Below are 23,016 nucleotides of genomic sequence, written 5' to 3' on the forward strand. Positions count from 1 at the left end.
TCTCGGTGGACGCTTTCACGGCTACGTGCATGCTCTCTGCCATTAATCTATCTCCTTTATTTCTTGTTAACCTCTTGTCATGCCATGCGCTTAGCCGATGCGTAAGAGACATCTTTGTCGACATTTCCCTTCATCTTGAGTCAAGATTACACCATAAAATTAGTTAAGAACCTAATGATTCATATCTGCACTCTTAAAAAGAGACGTAGTCACTTTGAATCTTAATTGCCATTTGCTTCAAATGTTTTAAGGATAATTTATAATTTACCTGCCTTAATTGACTTCAACTCAATCTTTTGAATTTGCTAAATTCAAGAATTTTGTAATGAAACAAATAAATACTATTCATCTCTTTTCTTTTCTTTTTTTGGATCTGAAAATTATAATTATAGAATACCAAGGAAATGCAAAATTAACTCCCAAATAAGTATCTACTAAGCAAACAATGAGAAAGACTTACATGGCTGAGAATAACTACAATTCAATACATCAAAACTTGGGCATCCCGGGAGCTAAAGACGGGATGATAAAACAATCAAACAAATTTTGTCATAAGTGAGGGGTTTTCTAATAAATTTAGAAGGTGCCGCCCTCTTTTACCAAAAAAATCAAAGGGGAGCACTCCCCCAAAGCAATCCGCAAGTCATACAAGGCTAGAATAACAACTACTCAAACATCAGAATGTTAAAGCAAAGTGGAGGAATCTAGCAAACACAAATCACCAACACACTCACACAGCAAACACAAGGAAATTACGTGGTTTGGCCAAACTCGGCCTACATCCACGAGAGAGAGGGAATCTCACTATAAGATCAACAAGAGAGAAACAAGAAAGGAGGAGTAATACAGCTCAACTCAACTCTCCAAACTAACCTCTCTACCTCACACACAGCTCTTTGTTCTTCTTCTGTCTGTACATTTTTCTCAGACACACACAGCTTTACAAAGCAATGTACATATATATATAAGAGGAACATTGGGATGGAGCAGCAATAAAAGAAACATGCATGCTCCAGGCTGCGCATGCACCACGACGCTACAACTTCCAAGCAGAATAAATACACTCACATGGGCGGGTCAACAAATCACCCCCTCCAAACATGTGGGGGCAGTCACATATCCGCTGATGCTGCAACATTGTGACCTTGCCCTAGACTCAAGGCGTCCGCACCCCCTCGAGAGAGTGCCCGCACCCCCTTGTTGAGGTGCACATGCAAGGATCAACTTCTGGATGAATTCAATAGATCTAGGAGACCCATTGAATCTAAGCATAACTCCAATTTCTCTCTAGTCACTGTCTTTGTTAACATATCTGTTGGGTTTTCATTGCCAAGGATTTTCTCAACTACTAATACCCCTTCGTCTAAAAGAGATCTGATGAAGTGATAGTGGAGTCCAATGTGCTTGGTCTTTGAGTTGAATGATGAATTCTTTGCTAAGTGTATAGCACTCTGACTATCACTATACAAAACATTCTTCATCTACTTGAAACCCAACTCTATCAACAAACCTTGTAACCAGATCATTTCTTTGCTTGCTTCTATCATGGTCATATACTCTGCCTCTGTAGTGGATAGAGCAACAATTTTTTGTATCTGTGATACCCAACTAATGGCAGTAGCACCTACTGTGAAAACATATCTAGTAGTGCTTCTTCTGTGATCTATCTCGCTAGCAAAGTCTGCATCACGTATCCCTGTAATGTCAAATCACTTTTGCCAAAGCATAAACATTTGTTAATTATACCTCAGAAATACCGTAAAATCCATTTTACCGCTTCCCAATGAATTTTTCCTAGATTCGACATGAATCTGCTGACGGTTCCCACTGCATGACTGAGATCTGGTCTCATGCAAACCATGGCGTACATTAAGCTTCCTACAGCTGAAGCATATGGAATTTTTTCCATTTATTTTTTCTCTTCCTCTGACTCTGGAGACTTAGTCTTTGATAACTTGAAATGACTGGCTAATGGTGTTCTAACTGCCTTAGCATCACTCATGTTGAACCTTCTGAGAATCCGCCTGATATACTTGTCCTAAGACAACAGCAAGGTTCCCTCCTTTCTGTCTCTAGGGATTCTCATCCCAAGCATCTGCTTTGCTGGACTTAAGTCTTTCATTTCAAATTTAGTGGACAACTACCTTTTCAATTTTCTGATCTCGTCCATGTCTGATCCTACAATTAGCATATCATCAACATAAAGCAAAATAATTATGTAACTTGATTTATACCTTTTGAAATAGTAACAATGATCAGCGTTGCATTTGTGATAGTCATTATTTTGCATGAAGCCGTCAAATTTCTTATACCACTGCCTTGGAGCCTATTTCAAACCATACAGACTTTTATTCAACTTGCAAACAAGTTTTTCTTTGCCTTTCTCTACAAAACCTTCAGGTTGGTGTATGTATATCTCCTCCTCTAGATCACCATGGAGGAAAGTAGTTTTTATATCTAACTGTTCGAGGTGTAAATTCTCTGCTGCAACAATACTCAAAACTGTCCGAATGGTTGTGTGTTTCACAACTGGTGAGAAGATTTCTGAGGAGTCAATACCTTCTATTTGTTGGAAACCTTTGACCACGATTCTTGCTTTGTATCTTCTTGAACCATCATGCTCTTCTTTTATGCAGTACACCCATTTGTTTTAAAGAGCTTCTTTTCCCTTAGGCAACCTAGCTAGCTCCCAAGTCATGTTGTTGGTGAGTGATTTCATCTCATTTTTCATGGCAAGTTCCCACTTGCTAGCCTCACCCACCTGACATGCTTCATCATAGCCCTCTGATTCACCTGCATTAGTTGGTAACAAGTAATCGAAATATCTCATATTTGGTACATGCGGACCTCCTCAGTGTTAGAGTAGGAGTCGGAGTTGGAGTCTGTGGTGCTTTAGAGCACTCCTCTATGATAGATTCCCCTATCTAGGAATTATCAATAGTCTCTTGTGCCACGTTGCAGTTAGTGAAATCATCCAACTCTACAATATCAGGGTTATATAGTGCGGGATTACTTGATGATGTCGCGTCTTTGTACATAACATTTTCATTGAAAACAACATCTTGACTTTTGATTATTTACTTGTTTTGATCATCCCAGATGTAGCAACCAAACTCATCTTCACCATATCCAAGAAATGTGCATTTTTGAGATTTTGGATCAAGCTTGCTCCTAGCCTGATCACTTATATGTACATAAGCAATGCAACCAAAAAATTTTAAATGTGAAAGTTTTACCTCCTTTTTGCTCCATACCTCCTCCGGTAACTAGAACTGCAATGGTACTGATGGACTTCGGTTGATAAGATAAGCAGCTATGTTGACAGCTTCTACCCAAAACTGCTTTGGTAAACCTACTTGTAATCGCATACTTCTAGCTCTCTTAGTCAAGGTTTTGTTCATTCGTTCTGCTACGCCGTTGTGTTGGGGTGTACCTAGCACGGTTCTTTCAAGTCTGATCCCATGCTCATAGAAAAACCTTTTGAATTCTCTATCTTCATATTAACATCCATTGTTTGATCTTAGCTTTTTTGATTTTTAAGCCTGTTTCATTTTCCACCATGGCCTTCCATTTCCTAAAAACATCATACACTTCATATTTATGTCTTAAAAAATAAACCCACACCTTCCTGGAATGGTCGTCAATAAAGGTAACGAAATAGGATTTCCTGCCAATGGATGAAACTAGGCTCAGTCCCCAAACATCGATGTAAACTAACTCTAATTTCTCTTTCTTTAGAGTTCTGCCGAATGTCTAAAAGCTGACTCTTTTCTGTTTGTCGAGGATGCAACTTTCACATTGGTCAATATTAGCTGACTGGAGACCTGGAATCTTTTCCTTTGAGTTCATGATTTTCAAACCTTTCTCACTCATGTGACCGAGTCTCTGATGCCATAGGTTTGAATCTTCATTCCCTACAGCAACTGAAATTGACATGCAAGCATCTGAGGTCATATAAAGAGTATCAGTTTTCTTACCACGCAAGCATGTTATTGCGCCTTCAAAAATTTTCCAACTATCACCACAAAAGGTTGTAGTGTAGCCTTCACTTGCAAGCTGTCCAATAGATATTAAATTTTTCTTAAGATCAGCGATATATTTGACATTAGTCAGACTCTAGGTGGTACCTGTCAAATTTATTTTTGCTTCTCATTTTCCTGCAATTTCACAAGGTTTGTCATCACCAAGATAAACATTGCCAAGATTTCAGGGTAACATTTTTTTTTTTTTTGTTGCTTGTTGCGTGAAACGAGGCTCTAGAGTCTAATATCCAAGACTCTCCTTTTCTTTCCAAAGAGCATAACAGTGCATCTCCTTCTCCTAAAGAAGAGGCGACATTTGCTTTGGTCTTATTTTTTAGCTCCTTCTTCTAGGATCGACATTGGATTTTGTAGTGGCCAATCTTGCCACAATTCCAAAACTCGATCTGCTTTTTGTTCTAAGTGTTGATGGAATTTCCTGGATCTTTTGATTTGGACTGCCTGCTTCTCGATCTTCCATGATTTTGATTTCTATTTTGATTTCTGCCCCTAGTTTGTTTCTCACCTTGTGTGACCAAGGCACGCCCTTGGAGGTTAACAGTTGGCTTTTTTAGGGTGTCAGTATCCTGTAGTGAAGCCATCATTTCTTCCAAATTCAAGGTTTCCTTACCAACAAGAAATGCTATGACAAGACTATCATAAGAATGTGGTAGAGATGTCAGGAGAAGAAGTGTTTTATCTTCTTCTTCAACTTTTACACCAAGACTCATTAACTGGGTCATGATCTTGTTGTAATCATTTATGTGGTCAATAATATTTACCCCTTCTTCCACTTTTAGCTGATAGAGTTTCTTCTTCAAAAATAGCTTGTTTGTTAGAGACTTTGATATGTATCTCTGCTCTAATTTATTCCATAGCTCAACAGGTGATGATTCATCTAAAACAGAATATTTAACTTCATTTTACAAGCATAAAGGTATAGTACTAACTGTTTTCATTTCCATCTCTGCCCAATCATCATCATTGATATTTTCTAGCTTCTTCCTTATTAGCGGCTTGATCAAGTCACACTGAGTCATTATATATATATTTATATTCCGTTATTATTATTATTAGATCAAATATATATTGGGTATGTTTGACCGATCGATGATTTGACATTGGTTAGTTATTTGAAGAAAATTAGTTAATTTTTATATTGCTTTCGTTAATAGATTTTTTTTTTTTATAATATAGTAAAATTTAAGTTGTATTTACTTTTATAAATTTATATAAAATAAAAATTACAGATTCCATCAAAAATTATACTCCTAAATCAAACTTGGATACTTGATGGGAATTGAATATGCAATATATATATATATATATATATATATATATATATATATATTCATATTTAACTTGCACATATTAAGGGATTTTATTTGAATTTAAATATGATATAGTAACATTTAAATTGTATTTAATTCCTTATAAACTAATACAAAATTAAAATTAAAGATTTCGTCAAAATATATATTCCTAAATTAAGCTTGAATATTTTGATAAGAACTGAATATACAACGTAAAAATACATACTCATATCCAACTTGCACATGCAAAGAAATTTTTGGTAAATTTAGATTTCAAAATAAACCGTTTATTCATATCTATTTGTATGTGTAGCACCTCCAAACCTAATAGGGTCTAACGTGCTACTTTTTATATTTTTAGAGAAAATAATAACAGTGAAAATAAATAAATTTTGGATATTATTATATTATTATATTTATATATATGAAAATTTTAAATTATTAATGCATATGATCTAACAATTAATTATGAGTCATCAATATGGGTGCATGTTTCTACAAACATAAATAACATATTTAACTTAATTAACGTGTCTTCAATAATACTACCATTTTTCTTAGAGAATATAAAATTGTTACCTGTCCTAGGGAGCTTTCACATTAATTTCATTTCCTCCAATGTTACTATTTTTAGGATCCATTATTAAACAATGATCAAATGTTATTTTAAAATAATAAATCTATTATTAACGTAAAACAAACTAAAGTAAACATTCTAAACTACCAAATCCTACCCAAATCATGTTTTATGTCTAAGTTCTGGTAAAATTTATATACTAGAGTATGCAGAACATATATCTTATTCTCTGATACCAATTGTAAGGACCCGAACCCGAGTGAGTTCCTACATTTAAATTTTTCAGTGGACGCAAATAAATCTAAATTATTTTTATTACCAGAGCACTAATTAGTTTTATTACAAATATATGTCTCAACTATTAAAATGTAAATTTCTAAAATTCTAAAATACACAAATATATTCTAATTTGTATTATGCTAATTTTTTTATTTTACTCTACTCTTTCTATTGCCGCTCATGCACTTGTTACGCCAGATTTCTGGTACTCTCTTCAAAATGATCTGAAATGTAAAATAATGATTGGGGTGAGACGATGCTCAGTAAGTAAATGAGATTATTGTTAATGTGTGGCCAAAATGAGCTTTCATAATTTAGTAAAATAATATTTTATACTATAATTTCAAAAATGCTTTTAAAATAAATGTAAATTTAAAAATTTCTGCATAAAAATTTTTGTCATCAACTACAATAGTAAAATTTTACAATCATATATTATAACTGTTAAATTAAAGTTTTAACTTTAAAAACTATAATTATAATTTTTTATTATATACATATATATACTTTTCCTTATTCATTTCCTTTAGATAATCATTTATGCACAATACTGGTCATATTCAAATAAACTTATACTTTACTTTCAAATCATCAATAACTCTATACATGTAATTAAATATGTATATACATATACTGTAAAAACCACTCTTAGGCCTATTAATCGTAACTTAGCTAATTGGCGGTCAAACTAAATCAACGTACATCATCATTAAGTGAGATTTTTCCTATTAAACCCTGGTCCGACCCAAGTGTGCACTCAGGAGAAATTCACTATCATATAAAACCATTCTGTAAACAGTGTGAGTGCACTCTGATCCGTTTAAACTTTAAGCTGCGGTACCGAGCATTCGTAATTTTCTATATCGTCTGAGCTATAAGAGGTTTTAAAAATATTTTTATTATATAATTTCTACAATTAAAATAATATCAGGAAAATATCATTTTTACTCATATTTTCGTGAAATACGCAACATAAAATTAAAATCAACTCATGAAATCTTTACTCATATTTTCGTGAAATATGTAACGTATAAATAAACTTATGCGACACAATTTTCGTGTTAAAAATATTTTTTTGAATAAAAATTATTGATGTAAAATACCCAAGGGGTTTAGAACATTTCTTAACTTAAAAATAAATGCAAGTATATTAAAGATAAAACTAGTATAATTAAATATGCGTAAAAATAAACTCAAAAGAATTTAATGAAACTAACTAACATAATCGAAATTTACTTATAATTAAACTCGGGTATGAATTTTATGTAAAAATCTAACATAATCAAATTTACTTACCTCTTATTTTACCTTCTGCTACAAACACAATGAATATCTCTAAAAAATGAAATCAGAAAGAGTGGGTAAGTGAGAACTTACTCAAAAATTCTCTCCACCACTAATTCTTTCATTTTCTAATATTTCTCTTCCTTTGAAAATTTTTATGAAAAATGAAGGTTGAGAACTTCCTATTTATAGGAAAATTTTGGGAAAGAAAATAGAATTTGTAAAAGTGTAAGGAGAGGGGTGAAATTATAGTTTTTTTTAATTAAAGAATAGACATAGGATAAGTTAGACATGAGTTAGGTATGCGATAGAGATGGAGGTCATGTGGGAGTGCTTGCCACCATTCCCCTTTAATTAATTAATAATAATAATTTAAAAAATTAAAAAAATGAATAAATTTATTTATTTATTAATTTTTTTAATTTTTTTAAATCATCATCATCATCATCATTATTATTATTATTATTATTATTATTATTATTAATTTTAAGTCATGTTTTAGTTTTTTTTTTTTTAATTAAATTCGAATTTCGAAAACTCATATGGGCCCCACATGGTCTTATGAGCCCCACACAACTTCGAAACCCAAGTGGGTCTTACGTAACTCCATTAGTCCTCACACGATTTTATAAGCCTTACATAGTTTTGGGGCTCATGTGCACCCCACACGACTTCGAGACTCACGTGGGCCCACACAGTCTTGTGGGCCCTACATAGGATACCTATATTATTATTATTATTATTTTACCATGTATTTCTACAAATTATGTCTATCAAAATACTATTTTATATATTTGTACTTATTTACGTGTGCAAAAAGTGTCTATCCTATTTATCTTATGAAATTCCATTTTGACCAGGCCGACCTCTAGGGAACGACTGAGCCGCAATGGTCTCTGATCACTCGCTAAGACAAAGTCTTTCTTAGGTACCAAACATGGAATCAAGGATCCTATAGAAGAGCGCTTTTGTATTGATATTAACTTAATGAGCATTCTTGTTATTTTACTATTATTATTATTATTATTATGCTTTAATCGTATATATATATTTTTGGGTCATCGCATCAGGTAAGTTTGTTATTTTAAGTTTTATAAGGTATTTGGTATCTGGACTGAGGAAAATGTATTAGGTGAGATAATACTGGAGTTTTGTGGGGAAAATGTGAATTTCAAGGTGTTGAGTTAGGAACACCACATGAGCAAGTTTGGTTAACTTTGTGGGCTTCTCAATAAGTTAGGTAAGGAGATAAATTAAGTCAGCATTTTCATGAAATTATTTATTATTATACAGCATTTATTTTCAGAAATTATGTATGATATAATACAATGTTTGGGAATACTACTATTGAATAGGGAAATGGATTTTATACATTTTAGCAGAAAACATGGTTTCAGTTCAGATTTCATATTTAGAATAATATTCACATTTGTGTGGCATGAGTATGATTTTCTATGAAAATTATGTTAAACTAAAACATTATGATTTCCCAAAATAAGCATGTTATAATAGTTTTTAGAAAAACCATAAAAATTGTACAGGAACTATGGTTTTTAAATAATATGTTAATAGTAAAAAAATATCAAGATTTAGTATGTTATGTTTTATGCCAACGCAGATGCCGTGATTTATACAATATGATATGCCGGCGTAGATGTCATGATTTATGTCGGCGTAGATGCCGTAAATATGCATGTTATGTAAAGATTCAAGAAAATATGATCATGTCAGATATCTCTATGAAATATGAAACAGTTATATATCAGTATCATGAAATGTATTATATGTTATCAGAACCTTGATGACTTAGTTTAGTTTCACAAAGTACGGTACCGTAACTATATGTTCAAGATTATGTTTATGTTAGTGCTACCACACATCTCATATAGAGTATGGAAGATGGTAGTCGATGTGGCTTCATGGTAGTGGAGTGTCCCACTAGCAGTCTGGACCAAGTGGGGGCAAGCCCATTGTACTTACAAACTTATGTTAACTTAGCGTGGTCGGCTAGCCATTGCTAGGTCCCGCCTTCGGGCCGCACAATCCTATCATGTGGGTGGTAAGACATGACATCAGCTAGCTAGCCATCCTGGGTATTATTTTAAGTATTGTACATTTATATAAGATGATTTATATGTACATAAATTTAGTATGATATATTATGTTATGTCAAATTATGTTTTATTCAGAAACTATACAGGCAGTTTTACATGTTATACAATTAAATACAGTTCATGTTTATGTCACGTTAATACTCATGTTGCTACACATTGATGTTATTTTATCTTCCTTACTGAGAGGTGTCTCACCCCATCATTACAAACATTTAAGGAAATCCAGGTAGGAGGGCGGATAGAGCCCACAGCAGTAGAAGTTGACCGAGCTACCTTGTCAGAAGGGTAAATAGTTGAGTTAGGGTCAGACATGTTTTTGGATTGAGACCCTAGGATACTTTTTGGTCTTTTGTGGATGATTGTATATTTATGACAGATTCAGTAGAACTATTGTATTGTGTTTGGTATTGTATGACATGTATGTAATTTATGTTTTCTGCTGCCGAGGTATCAGAGATGTATGAAAGATATGATCCTAGTACCCATGGGTCCAGGTTGATCATGAATTGGGTAGTTTAGCAAGTTATCAGGATTATTATTAATGCAGTTATGTGAATATATATATAAGCAATTCGTTACAGATTTGGTAAAACAAGGACCTCCCCTAAGATTTCAAAAATTGCAGAGACTTCTCTTAAAATTTCAAGAATTTCAGGGACCTCTCCTAAAGTTTGTCAAAAAGACACAAAACTCATCTTGTATTTTGTAAATAAGATAAGTTCTTTGAGTGGAGGTTTGTCTCACTTTTTACAAATCTTAGGGGAGGTCTGTGGTATTTTTGGGAGGTCAACGAGATTTTTGAAACTTCAAAGAGGTCTCTATCTTTTTGCCAAACTTCTGAAAAATTTGATATCTTTTACCCTAGAAAAAAAATAATAAAAAAATACTATAATTTTCCAACAATGGTTTCTTGATTCAATAATAGTATCAAAAGGTGATTACAATTGAATCCTTAGGGTTAAGGGATATTTATCAATATAATTAGGCAAAACACTTTATCTCTTTCCAATGTGGAAGAAAAAAACTATACATAATACCATAAATATCATGTTAATAATTTTAAAAGATAATTGTAGTGTTAAAGTGAATATTTTTTATAATAATAGAACAATTATTGTAACGCCCCAACCTGGGTCTATCAGGGAGCACTGCGTCTCTCCTCCTCCACCTGGACCAGATAATAGGGGGCAGGCCTACTCAGACTAATGACTGGCCCCACAGACCAATACGTGTCTTTTTCAATGTGTTTTGTCCTCACTCACACACTCCTTGAGAAAACTTCCCATAAGGTCACCTATCTCAAGATTACTCCAAGTCAAGCATGCTTAACCGTGGAGTTCTTATGGAAAGGCTCTCGAAAAGAAAGGTGCACCTTGTTGATATGGGTAATAACATCAAATCCTTTTTAAGTATTTCTTCCATGGGATATCACATTCTCCCCCACTTACAGAACACAATGTCCTCGTTGCGAACCCACATTTCCAAACCCAGACAATGTGAATCTCATCACACTGTCAGCTGGGTAATGGCTCTGATACCATTATGCAACCGAGTATGGCTACAAATTATGCTCATCAGTGCACTTATCTTACTCAGTAAGCCCTCAGGTGGATAGTTTGTCTCGTATTCACACACATTCATACAATTATTTATCACCAAAGATTCCCAAGGATAGGGAAGATTACCCGCCCATACAAGTAGCTTCCCTCTGCCCTCATACTTTATGAAGCCTCGTATGACTACATCTGAAACCCATCAAGGCACTCTCCTTTCTCAGCAAGCCCTCGGGTGTAGAGTTTACCTCGCCCCAAATATATATAATACTATTATATGTAATACACTTATTACTTTATATTACTTTACTCTATATGTTGTTATCTCTGTAATACTTGTCTTTTCATTATCTCTGTCTTTCATATTTTACCCGGTTATTCATATACTCTGTGTTCATATACTCTACTTTGTTATCTTATCACAAAGTTTGTTTTCACATGTTACATCCTCTATCTTCATATATTCTGTTCCCACATTTCGCATCACATAATTGTATTCACATTCCACATCACATAATCTGCTTTCACACACATTGTTCTCATGTTATATGTTGGTCAAATTTACAGTTATGCATTTAGAACTCATTGTCAGATGGATAAACACTGTCATGCTTCCCCACATGACGGGTTGTGCAACCATAGGCTGGACTTAACCCTGGTCGACCCACCAGAGTTAAATCAATAACAACTTCTTCAGTCTGTAAGTCAGATTGGTTGTTCCCATACTAGTCTAGACTCCAAGGGGACTCTACCCTTCTCAGCCTAATGGACCATCCCATCTCCATACTCTCTCTAAAACGTGTGGGTGCACTACCTCTTCAGAAATCAAGCGCAACAATACTGTTTCTACTCTGGTCCACCGGAGTTCTCAAATCATAACTTGTAATTTAACATTCACATTTAGCTCTATTTTAAACAATCACACACAATATATATTCTCAACGCATTTCAGTATTTCCAACATCTCATAAATATATCATAATTCAACACAGTATATTCACTTTACTCATGCCACACGATTTGAATAATATGCATAATTATATCATCTAAAATAATAAGTCAATCCATGTTCATCATCTGTTTTACTTAAAATGCACATTAACCTATCTCCACAATTTCTCCAGAAAATTCATTACTTTAATCATTCTATTTTCACAAATAATAACTAATAACACGGCCCTGGACTCAAAATCACAGTTCAAATGGTTGGCTTTTCAAAACCCACATGATAATCATATATATATATATATATACAAACACACATATAATTTCCATTTTTAACTGGTTGAATTACAAAATTACTGGATTAATTTATTCCTCTTATCTGGTTTCTAGAAACTAAGCCAGCAGGGACCCCAAAACAATGTCTGCAACTCTCACTCGAATCCTAATTCAATAAACCTAATTCAATCAAATTAACCCCAAATAAAATACTATTTTTAACATTTCCTAGGTCCATAAACTCCAAATAAACAATTAAACTCCCAAGAATAACCAATTTGCTTAATTCCCTAATCTTACCCTAGCCTTGGAGTGGTGCCTAGAAAGTCCAGTTGAAAAATCTACTCCACTAAACTTGTAGAGAAACGTTCCTAGAACCACGTGGTGGTTTCAGTTTGTCGGTTAGGCTGGAGATTTAAGAAAAATTGAGGAGAAAGAGTGGGTTTACCTTACCCCAGGAGTGGTGCCTACAACGCTCCTATGAAAAATCAACTCTTGTAGGAATGTCGGTGGCGGAAAATGGAACCAGTGATATCTTCTGTTTTTCGATTGGCGATCATTTTGGTAGAGAGAGAACATGAAGGAGGAGGAGAAAGGGTGACGAACAGAGAGATGCAGATAAGCTCTCTGTAATCAATTTGATTGAAATCAGGAAGCTTCTCATCTGCTTGATGCTTTTCATTTCCTTTCTTTTTTTTTTTACTTTATTATATTATATATATATATATATATAAATATATATATATATATATATATATATCTTACCTATTCTTATACATTTACGCATATATATATATATATATTTTTTAAGGAAGGGCGGTACCTCCATTTATTTATTGATAAACCCTCACTTTTGACGGAGGAATACCGTGGTTACAAGACAATCAATGAGAGATAACAAAAGACAAACGTTAAAAATCTCCCAAAGAACAACACCAACATCCAACCAAAACCGGGTTACAAGTCCAAACAAAACAAAACAAATTAGGACCTACAAAACAAAACTCACACAACATAACAAAACAAAAGAAAAACAGCAAAAAGCATAAGCAAAAATTAAAAGATATCAGCTAAACATACCTCATATAAGCCATACACATCTTCTCCAATTTATACAAACCATTGCTAACTTTAGGGAGTTGACTACTATTTGTAAACAAACTATTCCTCCCCATAGCACCTTGTCGAGCCAAGGCATCTGCTACTTTTTTCCCTTCTCTATACGAACGATTTATCGAAAAATCCACTCCCTCCAATAAACCAATAAGCTACTCCCAAAAATCCCACAAATACCACAATGAGCACTTCCTGACTCTAATCCAATTAACTACAATATTCGAATCACATTCAATATCGATACAGGTATGACCCAATTGTTTGCAAATCTTTATTCCTTCCAACACAGCTCTCAATTCAGCTTCATTATTTGAATAAGAACCAAAATATTTTGAAAAACCAAATACAAAAGAACCTGTATGGTCTCTAAGGATGCCACCACCACCCGCCGGCCCTGGGTTCCCCAGGCTGCTCCCATCCAAGTTTAGTTTCAACCTCCCTTGCCTCGGTTTTAGCCATCTTACACTTTGCATAGTTTTAATTCTTTTATTCACAATTTGCACTTCCAGATTCTGCAAAATCCGAAAATCAGCATCCTTTAACTGAACCATTTCTGTCATGTTCCTACTCAAAACCCCCACCCAATACTTAATGGAGAGCCACACATCAGTACTACTTTCTAATTTTCCTCCCATTCTAGCCACACATCTCCTTCTCCACAACCTCCAAACTACTAAATAAGGAATCAAACCCATCAATGAACCCAATTGAGAGAACCTAGAAGCCCTATTAAACCACATTTGAATTCTTTCTTTCCAACTTTATTGCCTAAGTTAAGGAACACCTACCTCCACCGAAACCTTCCTCTAAACCTCAGAAGTAAGGTCTCCCTTATTTAACACATGCTCCAAATCTTCTGATTGCCTCATCTCACAACAATTACATGCCGAAACCAGAGAAACCCCCACCCTTCTCACCTTTATATCAACACTTAGGCACTCAAAAGCAGCCTTCCACATACAAATAGAAATTTTCTTCGGTAACCATTTGTTCCAAACCCACTTAGCCCAATCAAATTTTGGAGCTCTTACTCTGATAACATCCCATGCAGATTTTATATTAAAGCAGCCATCCTTTTCCGGGAGCCATAACAGAATGTCCGAAAAATTTCTAAGATTTCCCACCTTTTCCATCACTTCATCCGCTTTATTATACCCTAGAATCCTCTGCAAATTTTCCACATCCCACGCATTGTTAATAACTAAATCTTTTAATTTGATATGAGATTGTGCATCATTTGGACAATTTGCATACAAAGGTCGAATCTAGAAACTTATCATACCACAATTTTACATCTCCTTCTCTAACCTTCCACTTAGATTTACTTAATAGATCAGGCATACCCTGCAGAACTTTCCTCCAAAAGGAAGAATCTGATCCATGCGATCTGCAAAGAGCAATATGTCCTCCTTTCACATATTTAGCTTTAAAAAATCTAGCCCATAAAGAATTCTGCGTTAATAAATGCCAACCAAACTTCATGAATAAAGACCGTTGCACTTTCGAAATGTCCCTTATTCATATATACATTTACGCATATATATTTAACCATCATATAACTTAATTTAATTAATTCAGTTTAATCATAATTAATTAATTAATAATTAATCTTAAATTTTTTTCCTGGTTACTACATTTATTGTAACATTTTTTGTTTTTTTTTTTACATTTATTGTAACATATTAGTTCATTAGATGGTCATAGACATTGTTTTATTCACGCATTTATAAATAATTTAACTTAAATCTTAATTTCTATAGGATTTGTTTGGATCAACGACTTTAGTTTGAAAAAAGAAAACGAAAGGAAAATAAAGGAAAAATTTGCTATTAATAATGTGAAAGAAAAAAATATTTTGTTTATTGACTTACAATGTGTTTTATTTTATTTCTCACTTTTCTTGATAACCAAATTTGATTTTCCTAATAACCAAACAAATATAAAAGTGAAATTCTTTAATGTTAGGTTTGGAAACATGAATTTTGGACATTTGAATTAATTTGAATAAATTTCAATACAATTTTTTATTACATCTCATCCAAATGGAATGAACTCCAAATCCAAGTACTCTCAAAAAATGTGGTAATTATATTTTCCTTTTTTTTTTTTACTTAACTCTTTCCAAATTCCAAACTATTATTAATAATACAATAAAACAAAGTCCACACCAACTGACCTACACGATGACTCCAATTTTTTTATTTATATCAGCTACACAAGCATGCTGATGAGAGCTCCACTCCCACACCAAGACCATACAAATACACATTTGCCTCTAAGAGCACATACCAAAGACAAAACGAAACATAGAAGAAATAAGTGACAAAGGCATCCAGCCACTTGTTTATTATGAAAATGCACTGAATGGATTGTGTGTTGCTAATTGTGGTGACCAAATTTCGCTTGGCAACCGACGGCGAGACGATATTCATTGCTGGGCCTGCAAAGAATGTGCAAAATATGCAGTGAAGAGATCAGCAATTGTAATTCCTCATCAAGAAGTAAAATTGAAGGAAGCAAAATAGCAAGATCAGAATAACATATCAGGGAGCGAGGGACAACCAAGAAGAAAAAGTGTAGGCCTCAATCTTGTTCAACTCCTGCACGAGGATTCATACATAAGAAAAAGTGTGTTGTGCTGATAAATGACTCAACTCAGGATGTGTCATGTGAATCGATAGTGTGTAATCTTTTGATTGGCTTTTTTAAGTTACTGTCATATCTAAGGAAGCATTTCCTTAGCTTGATCAATAACTCTTCTCCTCAAGACAAGCACACACCCCAAAAACGCATATTGAAAAAATTTTCTCGGCCCAAACGATCGTGAGAATTAACTTTGTAATAGCTTTTGCATTATGTTCCGAATTTATAACTAAACTATCAAAGCCCCATTGTGGTAGAAACAACAGTATCTACGTAACTTCCAATCCCAAGCATACAACACAGCATACCCACTTCTTGTCTGTGAAGAGCACCAAGCATGGTTCGAAATCGCGGAAGCGGGTAACGTCGCGTAACGGTCGCGGGTGTCGCGAGACGCGGGAGACGCGGGTGTTACGTAACGGGAAGCGGGCGTAACGGCTGTGAATTTTTTTCACGCATGCACAACCATGCCAAAATCGAAAAATAAGCATGAAATCCATTAATGCATGATTTTTAATGAATTTTGACAACCTTCATTCAACCTACAAATGCTTTTTAATAGGCATTATGATTTTTATATTAATTTTAGTGCGCTGCTTACAAAAAAAGGCATATTTTTTTTAAGTTTGCATTAGTTTAATGGGTAAAAAAGATGTAGAAATGTAATTAAAATGAAGAATCAATTGATTAAAGACATAAAGTTACTTAAAATGAGTCAATAGACCCAATAATTTATATTACAATACAATAATTTATATTACAACTTACAATTTAAAAAAATAAATATGGAATTGTAAATCTTACAATTTAATTATTTAAATGGTAGTGTACTTGAGTCACTTGAGACTTGACTAATTGTGAAATTAGGATTTATTATAAATTTTAGATCAAATATTAAATTATTAATAGTCAAGGTATTTAAAAAAATAATTATGTAGAATATTAATTAATAATTTTTTACTAAATCTGTACTCTAACTCTCTATCTTTATAAATTTTATGTTTTAATAATTTTATACTAATTTTTTTATTTTAATTAATAAATTCTACTTATATAATCATTTATAAATTTGCATACTAATTAAATAATAAATATAAACTGAAATTATAAAATAAACTAAATTATTAGTTTAGAATAAATTGGTAATTTACAATACATTAACCAATGAAGTAGAAGAACTGAAGAAACATGCCCACTCCCGAGTCCCAAGTCCCCACCGAAGCTGCGAAAGAGTTGCAACCTGCAAGCCCCCAAAATTTGGGGGAATCGAAGGCTTCAAAACTTTTTTTTGGAGCTGCGACTGCAAGCCTACGAATGGAGGTGACCTGCAGAGCACAGCTCCTTCAAGCCAAATCGAAGATTGGAAGCTGATTTTTGGGTTCTTACACTGGACAAAGGAGACGAACTGACGAAGAGGGAAAAATCGAAACACCTTCAAGGGAAAAATCAAACACCTTCAAGACAAACTGCCAGTCAGCTGACCTGCGAACTGCAAAGAACATCTTCAAGGCAAAAATTGAAGCTGATTTCGGGGATTTTGAAGCTTCAGATCCGTAGATTGAAGCTGTACGAAAGAGACGAAGAGTGAAAGAGGGAACGGCACAACAAATCGAAGCTTCAAAGCTGCTTTCGTTTCTTTGGAGGCTTCAAATGAGGAGATCTAAGCTAGATGATGGACAGAGACACACAAAAGGTACGCAGTAGTGTAAGGGGCTGTCGGCTGTAATGTGTCGTAACGGACGTTACGGGTTGTAACGTTGGTGTAACGGCCGTTATGGGCCATTACGGTCCTGCAACGGCCGTTACGCACGTGAATTTCTGCTCACCGCTAATGCGGGCTGTAACGGAATCGGAGAGATGATTTTCCGTTACGTAACGGCCGTTACGCTACGTAACGGCCGTTATTTAATACCATGGCACCAAGGTTAAGCAACTTCCAATTTAGTTATTCAAGCCAATATAAGGTCTATTGATCCATTAAATGGAGAAGCAGTTTGGATATATACAACTAATTAAATTAAACTTGGTTAATTATTGGGGTACATAATTAAAAGCTTATGATAAAAATAAATGTACCTCAATCCAAGCTCCCAATTTAGGTCTTCCAGATGTAATGTCATACTTCCACACATCCGACAAGAAGACTTGAAAGCTTTCGATGAATGTAACATAAGCTATATCCACCTGTAGATCACATAATGTTGCTCAAAAAAATGACGAAATGCTCAGATCAAATAAAAAATTAAACACTATATCATGTCTTGAAACCTTATCGTTCATTTCGAATTTTCAATATTATGAAATGAACATACCCTCTTGTCAGACAGGGTCTGAAATAGAAATTTATAGCTAGGTTTATTGAAATAAAGTGCAAAATGAATCATTTAGGAATGTCCAGAATGATGCATATAGAGGATCACTTACCAGACTGAACTGGCCGAGGAAGAAAGGCCCATCATCAAATTTGCTAAGGGCATTTTCTAAGTAATCAAAAGTAGCACCTGAATTCAATTTGTAGATACATATAACTAACATCATCGTGTGTTACAGCTCACAAGTCGAAATTCAAAAGCCAACAAATTTGGACTCACCAACTTCATTCACTTTGGCTCCTTTAAATGTGCCAAAAACTGTCTTGATAAATGTGTCTGAATAGGAAAACACTCTTCGCCAAACTCTCTTTTAGCAGAATCCTATAATATTTCACAGCAACGCTCACTGAATTTTTTTTATTTACGGAGAGAGAGAGAGAGAGAGAGTAAAAGTTTTAAATCTTACATGAGGGAGGAGTGCAGGCCCTTCAAAATTGCTATCAATGTACTTGATCAAATCTAGACTCTCTCCAATGACTTTGTTGTTGTGTTCCAAAGATGGTACCTATGGCAAAGGAAGAATGCAAATAAATAAGGGAAAAAGGATTTCATGTCTAGGAATCACTTACAAAATGTATCCATTACAAAGAAAACTTAGGTTGTGTTTGGGAATATAAATTTGAGATCTCAGATTTAGATTTGTTTGGCATAAATACAAAATTCAATGCAACTTTGTAAGTGTGTTTTATCTAAATCAAAGGTTAAAAGAATCCCATCCTTCCAAACATGGGTTTATTGCTTCATGTACTTTGGGATCTAGATGAGTTTATTATTGGTTTATAACCAAGTGTTTGGATTGGTTTATAACCAAGTGCTTCACAGCCAAAGTCGTAATTATCAAACTGTTCACAAAATGATTTCTGAACTGCTATGAAAATTCCAAATCTTTCCCAGTAAAAGTCCAGAATAACAGCATATCTTCCTTCTTAATGCATTACATTTTCTACCAACTCAATGCGACTTTCATATTTTCCACCGACTACTCCCAAAATTTTGACGAATTAAACCTCGCATTTCACTAGCAGTCCAACCGTTCTCTGAAACACCATTCAAGACCAGTTAAATGAAATTTGCAACCAAACTAATTGTATTCTCTATCTTCTGTCAAAGCAAGAGCCTAAGAATATTTCTTCAAAATCCTAATTCAAGGCATTTTGTCTGTCCTTAGTAACCCAATATGCAGGTGTTCAACCCGGCCGACACCAGAATAGTCCTTAATTATGCAATTCAAAATCTTTCGCATGAGTTGCAAATTGATGCTCAAACTTATTCATATAAAAACAAAAAACATGGGTAAAAGTCATACTGTCATTATAATGATACCAATGTTCAGGCCATCTTTTCAGTTAGGCCCAAGAATGATTTTTAGAAGCAATATTGAATTCGGAGAACATCACCTTATTTCAGGGTAAACTTTCTCCTTGTACCAAGCAGGCCTGTTTTGAAGGTTAATTGGAACTAGTTTAATTTTGTCTTGCAGTTCCTGCAGCACAGAAACTCAAAAAGTGAGGTAATTGAAGAACACAGGAAATGGTAGCCGAAGCACTTTACTTCAATACTATTAACGAGGATTTGTATATGCTGCTGCATTAGAAGATTTTGGAATCACCAAGAAAGAGCTTGAAGAGAAGAGTAATGGAGAGAGGTAAGAAATTAAAGAACCTTATAATTCCTGGTAATCCATACACGCTGTGCAAATGGGCATTTGTACGAAATATACAACCTTCAAGAAAAAGAAAGCCAAATTGGATGCATATATGCTCAGACAAATGAGACAATGACAAGACAGTGAATTCAGGGTTGGGTTGGAAGAAGAGTATTCCAGAGAGAGAGAGAGAGAGAGATGGATGAATAAAGAATAATGAACCTTGTAGTTCCATCAAAGAGAGAGGGAGGTTGAGACGTGGAGTCCAGCGCTGGGGGAAGAGCCTCTTCTCGCACGCTCCTGAAACATGTTTAACAAAATGAACGAAGGAGATCACCGTTAACCCAACCGTGATGAAAAAGAAAAACAAGAACTCATTAGCTCCATCGGAATCATAAATCATAAGTTCAAGCCCAATTCTTTAATAACATCTTAGCAAATGATTTCAGATGGACAAATTGGAATATTATGGAATCAGGGCAACCAAAAAAAAGGCATGCATAGTGAGAAACCCAAAACAGAGAGAGAGAGAGAGAGAGAGAGAGAGAGAGAGAGAGAGAGAGAGAGAGAGAGAGGGAGAGAGAGTTGGGGGAACTTACGCAGCAGCCATGGGTGATTAGAGATAGAGGTACGCGGGTAGGTGTAAGGTAGATTTATGGAGTGATAAGGATCGGAGAGAACTAAAATTTCAGTTCAAATTCTTGGGAGATTGGGAATTGGCAGAGCCCTTATATAGGCGAAGGAGTAGTGGTTCTTCATTAGGCACTGTGTATGCATCTAAGGCGAAGGCAGTCGACAGCAATTACGCAATTAATCCCCTTTACACAAAAAGAGCGAAGAAAGAAGAAGACGACGACCCATCCACCTTCTCTCTCTCTCTCTCTCTCTCTCTCTTGGTGGACGCTTTCACGGCTACGTGCATGCTTAACCTCTTGGCACGCCATGCGCTTAGCCGATGCGTTAGAGACATCTTTGTCGACATTGATGGATCGATACCCAATCAAAGCAGATGGCTGTTGCTCCTTTAATAACTACGGCGCCGACTGCTCCTCCGTCACCCTTTGCTGCTTCATCTATTCTGCCGGACATGTTGACAACAAAGCCACCGCCCGTTGAATTTTTTGCTCCCACTTGTGTGTGTGTATATATATATATATACGTGTGTGTGGAGTTACGGAATAAGACTGAAGAGAGTGTGGTATGTTGCAGCGTGCATAAGAGAGTTGAGTGAGAGTTGAGTGATTGTATCCTCTTCCTCCTCTGTATTTTTCCCAGTAAATAGTAATCTCTCGCTCTCGTGGACGTAGGTCGGAATTTGGCCGAACCACGTAACTCTGGTGTCAATATTAGTGTGTGTGTGTGTGTGTGTGTTTTATTTATTTTTATCCATTAATTACTTGATCTGTAAAACCCCAACAAAGTGATATCAGAGCGTATTGTTGGAGTAGAATTTCAGATCGGAGAAAATTCCCAAATTTTGAGCCTCTGTCCATTAGCTCAAAATTTAATTTTGAGGCTACCACCGAACTCCTCTCATCCAGACGAAGCTAACAGTGTCAATCGGAGCTCCAAACAACATCAGACGACGTCACACGCGCCTACACGCGCCGCCAACGTCCAGGGACGTTTCCACGCTCCCATACCCGCCTCCACGCGCCGGCTACTGATCGGGAAGTAGTGTCACGCGCGTTCACGCGCCGGCGAACGTCCGGCGCACATTCGCAGGGGGAAGATGACGGCCATGTCAGCGCCACGTCGCCGAGACCCGCGCAGGGTCAGCGTCCAGTCAGCCTGCCGCGTCAGCGCCACATCGCCGACCACGTCAGCGGCCACGTTAGCCGGGACCCGCGCCCAGTCAGCAACACGTGGCACCTAGTCAGCAACCCGGGCAGCGCCACGTCAGCTCGGGCCCCAAGCCACGTCAGCAGTGGACCCCACAGTGCCACGTCATCAGTGGGCCCCACAGTGCCACTCCAGCAGTGGGCCCATGCGCCACATCAGCAGACTGCCACGTCAGCATAAGTTGACCAAGAGTTGACCAATTTTGACCGAAGTTTGTCCAGGCTTTTCAAAGCCATTTCAGGTCCGTTTTTCAAACAAATTTAGCCATTTTCAGGGTTTTCGACCGTTCCGGACGCAACCGTACATTCGGTTTCTTGAGATTCTGCCCCAATTTTTTTGTACGAGCAAGTTAGTGCTTAAAAATCAATAGAGGAGTCAGACTCGGGTACTATGATCAAACTCACAGCCTCCAATTACACTCTGTGGAGGTCTCGGATGGAGGATCTCCTTAATTGTAAGGATTTGGCAAACCCTTTGGATTATAAAGGTATGAAACCAGATTCCGTCAAAGATGATGATTGGAGAAGAATGAATAGGAAGACCATTGGTCAAATCAGACAATGGATTGACCACAAGGTATATCATCACGTCGCACAAGAGACTGATGCTTATAGTCTTTGGGAGAAGCTGGAAAACATGTACCAGGCCAAGACTGCTCGCAACAAAGCCATGTTAATGAGACGGCTTGTTAATCTGAAGTTAAAAAGCGGGACCTCTATAGCTGAACATACTAGTGAGTTCCAAAACCTAGTAAATCAGCTTTCATCTGCGAAGATGGATCTTGGCGATGAAGCAGAAGCATTGCTGCTTCTTAGCTCCTTACCAGACAGCTGGGAGACATTGGTTATCACTCTCAGCAATTCAGCTCCTGACGGCAAACTTACCATGGCGATGGTAAAAGATGCCTTATTCAACGAAGAGGCTAGGAGAAAAGAAACAGGTGCAGATCAGTCACAAGCCTTTGTTACTGAAACCAGAGGCTGACCTCAAGAAAGTACCAGTACCAGAAGTCGAGGTAGAGGCAGAGGTAGAAGCAAA

General features: G+C 35.7%; 1 pseudogene; it reads right to left on the bottom strand.

Moving 5' to 3' along the window:
* Positions 1 to 15,545: 15,545 nt before the first annotated feature.
* On the bottom strand, positions 15,546 to 21,225 carry LOC131167436 (glutathione S-transferase L1-like; annotated as a pseudogene).
* Positions 21,226 to 23,016: the final 1,791 nt, after the last annotated feature.

Source organism: Malania oleifera, chromosome 11 (assembly GCF_029873635.1).
Source record: "Malania oleifera isolate guangnan ecotype guangnan chromosome 11, ASM2987363v1, whole genome shotgun sequence".
Taxonomy (NCBI): Eukaryota; Viridiplantae; Streptophyta; class Magnoliopsida; order Santalales; family Ximeniaceae; genus Malania; species Malania oleifera.